Source organism: Miscanthus floridulus, chromosome 5 (assembly GCF_019320115.1).
Source record: "Miscanthus floridulus cultivar M001 chromosome 5, ASM1932011v1, whole genome shotgun sequence".
NCBI lineage: Eukaryota > Viridiplantae > Streptophyta > Magnoliopsida > Poales > Poaceae > Miscanthus > Miscanthus floridulus.
The window spans coordinates 54,776,100-54,779,582 of NC_089584.1; positions in this window are offsets into that span (position 1 = coordinate 54,776,100).

The following is a 3,483-nucleotide window of genomic DNA, read 5'->3' on the forward strand; positions in this document are numbered from 1 at the left end:
CATGAACTAACGATCATAAAGATTATAAGTAATCATGCATATAATATACTTGCAGGGTACGAGCCATAAGCACCGACAACGCGACCACACTGATGTTGGCTACACTCCCAATGTGTTGCCTACAAATCTAAAGAGACAGAGGCGTTCGAGGGATCCTTACACTCCAGGGACTTAGTTGGTTATGTCAAACTTGTGTCGAACGAATATTATTGTCTGAAACTTGCAGACTCATGAACTTGCACATGGACTCCATTTATTTGCTTCATATTCATTTCAATGCGTCACGGCAGCACTTGTAGTTGTTTACAGCACCGACAGCATCTCCCGTTCAATTGCAATTGAGGCTGGTTGGCTTCTGTCTGCATCCAGGTCTTGCTGCGTCGTGGGCCTTAGCGCGTCAGTGCCGCGCTGTGGGCTATGGCGCGCAGTAGAACTTGGGCTTAGGGTTGTGTGCCAAACGTGACTCATAAAAAAAGAACGTTGGAGTAAGGTGATAACATTATTGTTATTTTACATTGATCTGATGCTAATAATATAAATTACATGCTACTATTTTAAAATATATGGGAAACATGCAAGATATATATGCCAGCCAACCGTATTCAAAATAATTTCACTCGATTTTGTTTGTTTTAGAAATTCTCAACGCATTCGCTATTATTAAAAAAACTTGGATGCATCGAAGAGCGACAAACGGATGGGTCGGAGGGTGACAAACGGATGGGATCACTTAAGATCGACTATGGGTAATCCGAGTACATGATACATGGGTACAATACATCAATAGTTCAAATGGAAAACAAGACAACACAATAAAAGTTCTAGTACATAGCTACATTGATCATTAATAAAGCATGGAACTAATAGACGGCACAATAAAAAACCCTCAGTCAGAAACATACTGAGTAAGCAACTCATCGTCCGAGTACCAATCCTCTACCATAACCCTGTTGCTGTGGCTAGGGTCACCTGCATTGCCCTGATCTGCCTTTCGCCTGTAGTAAGCGGCCTCCACTTCATCTGTGGCCTGAGACAAGAACGTGTTATCTTCGTCCTCATTCATGTGGCTAGGCTCACCCACATTGCCCTGATTTACCTATCGCCTGTAGTAAGCAGCCTCCGCTTCACCTGCTGCCTCTGCGGCTTGAGAGAAGAATGCTTCCTCATCCTCCTCCACCTTCAAACCTGCCTCTGCTAGAGCGATGAGCTCACTCAGTCTGCCAGTGTCACCCTCATCCTTCTCCACCTGTAAGCTCGCCTCCACTAGAGCGATGAGATCGCTCAACCTAGCAATGTCGTCCTCATCCTCATCCCCCTCATTGTCCAACACAATCGAACATAGAACGCTACGACCGGCTCGGGTTCTATGCTCATGTAACTTGTTTTCCACATAACTTACATGGGTCACCTCTATGGCATGGTCCCCGCTGCATCCAATCCCTTCATGTATAAAATGCAACAACTTACCAATGCAATTATAGTACATTTAAAAACGGGTAACAAAAGTAAGAAGGCTTCCAATGACTCACTTGTACACAATGCAACAACATGGTCATTCAAGACCTACATCTATACTGTTTCATCCTCCATTGCAGCCTTCCTTGCCCTATCCTCCTCTAATGCCCTCCGTCTCTTCGACCCCCATTTGTCAAGCCTAACATCGATTAGGTTACGAATACCACTCTTTCTAGCAAACTCACGCATGTTCTTCTTTCGTAGTTTAACAAAGTGGTCAACATAGTCACGTCCATATCCCCTCTTCCGTGCAATTACTTGCATCCCCTTCAAGTCATCCATGAACTTATCTTGACCATCATAAGATTCTCACTTGCATTTCCTAGTGCTCTGTTCAAACGAAAAATTATATCATAATTCTTCAAAAAAACCAGAAAAATACAATTTTAGGGTTTCAACACCAATAACCAACCTCATCATAGTCAACCATATGGCCACAATAATGGCCTATTCCAAGCTCAGAAGGGACTAGGCCATAGTTGGATTTAACACCACATTCGCACATGACAGGAGGTGCTTTGTAAATTACCCTTTCTTTCTTCTTTTCCTTAACCTTTGGTGGTTCTTCCGGCCATTGGTTCTTAAGACCATGCAACCACTCCTTAAAATGACACTTTGCCATTGAAAACACCTAAATAAGGTGACATTAGTACATGAACGCATATAGCTCAACATTTCAACACATACACTTTGCACTTACTTCATGCTTGTTTGGACACACAAACTCCAACGTATTCTCAGAGTTTATGATAGCTCGATCTCCGCAATCGCACAGAGGAGGTTCCTCGAGTCGTCTAACTGTGGCTAAGTGCTTCTCCTTAGCCGTCATTGGAGGGGGGTTAGGGGGAGGTGGAACCCACCGCTCGAAGTGCTCTCATGGATGTCGCCCTCTCCACCAATCATCAAAAAGGAGGTACCTAGGGTCAAACTTGTCTGCACCGTCGATCCACTGAAAGAAAAAGCACCTCTCATGGGCCTACACAACAAAATTCCAATAAAATATTAGTAACCTAGTAATACAAATGAAGAAAAAAAAACATACGGAAACAATTACTTACATTAAAACGACTGCATGCGTAGAAGCAATGAGCCGCTGTGTCCGGATGTCTTGATTGAAACACGTCGGTCAGACAACCACAGTCACAGTTAGGGATAGGGAGGTCAGGAGGGACGGGGTGTAACACCCCTGGTGTTACAAGCTCGTTTAGCACCGCGATTTAGGCCTAAGTAAAATTTTTGAAACAAGTTTCTTAGAATTTTTTATTTAAAATGTACTGGATGCGATAAGCGAATCCTGTGTAACTTAGTTTCGTGGACTCAAATAAATTCTCAAGTTAAATTACGCAGTGCATAGAAATATTTAGCAAATGTCCGATAATGATTCTAGCAAGTAAATGGTGAATGGCTTGTTCTGTTGGATTGAACATGAATACAATTTTTATAAACAAAAATACGATATGACTGGTATATAGTACTTAATGAAAATTCAGAGTATGATTTTGGTTGCAATTAAAATATCAAGTAACAAACTTTAGTGCTTTAGCCGTGTTTGAAAATATAAACAATCCGCTTGGTAAATGAATATTTGAGAGCTGAAATAATAATGATAGCGCCGCTGGCCACTCGCCCCACCTAGCTCGCCGGTACGACGCGCGTGTTGATGGATGAATTGGCTAGGCTGCTGCTGCCAGGTACTACTCTGCTTGTTTTCCCTCCCTCATTGCTAGTTCCGTCGCTTCACCCAATGTCTCTTGTCTTGTTGCTTTATCTGCCTTGCTTATCTCTGCTGCCACGGTCTCATCCTTGCCTGTCACTACTGTCTGCCTATGTGCCGAGCACCCGATGTGTCCATAGTACCAGCACATGTGCCGCTCAGTCGTGTCACGTCAAGATAGGGCCAGCGCACTTTATAGCACAAGCAGCCGAGCCTTCACAGCTGCAGCAGACCTTTTCCTCCTCGCCTCTGCT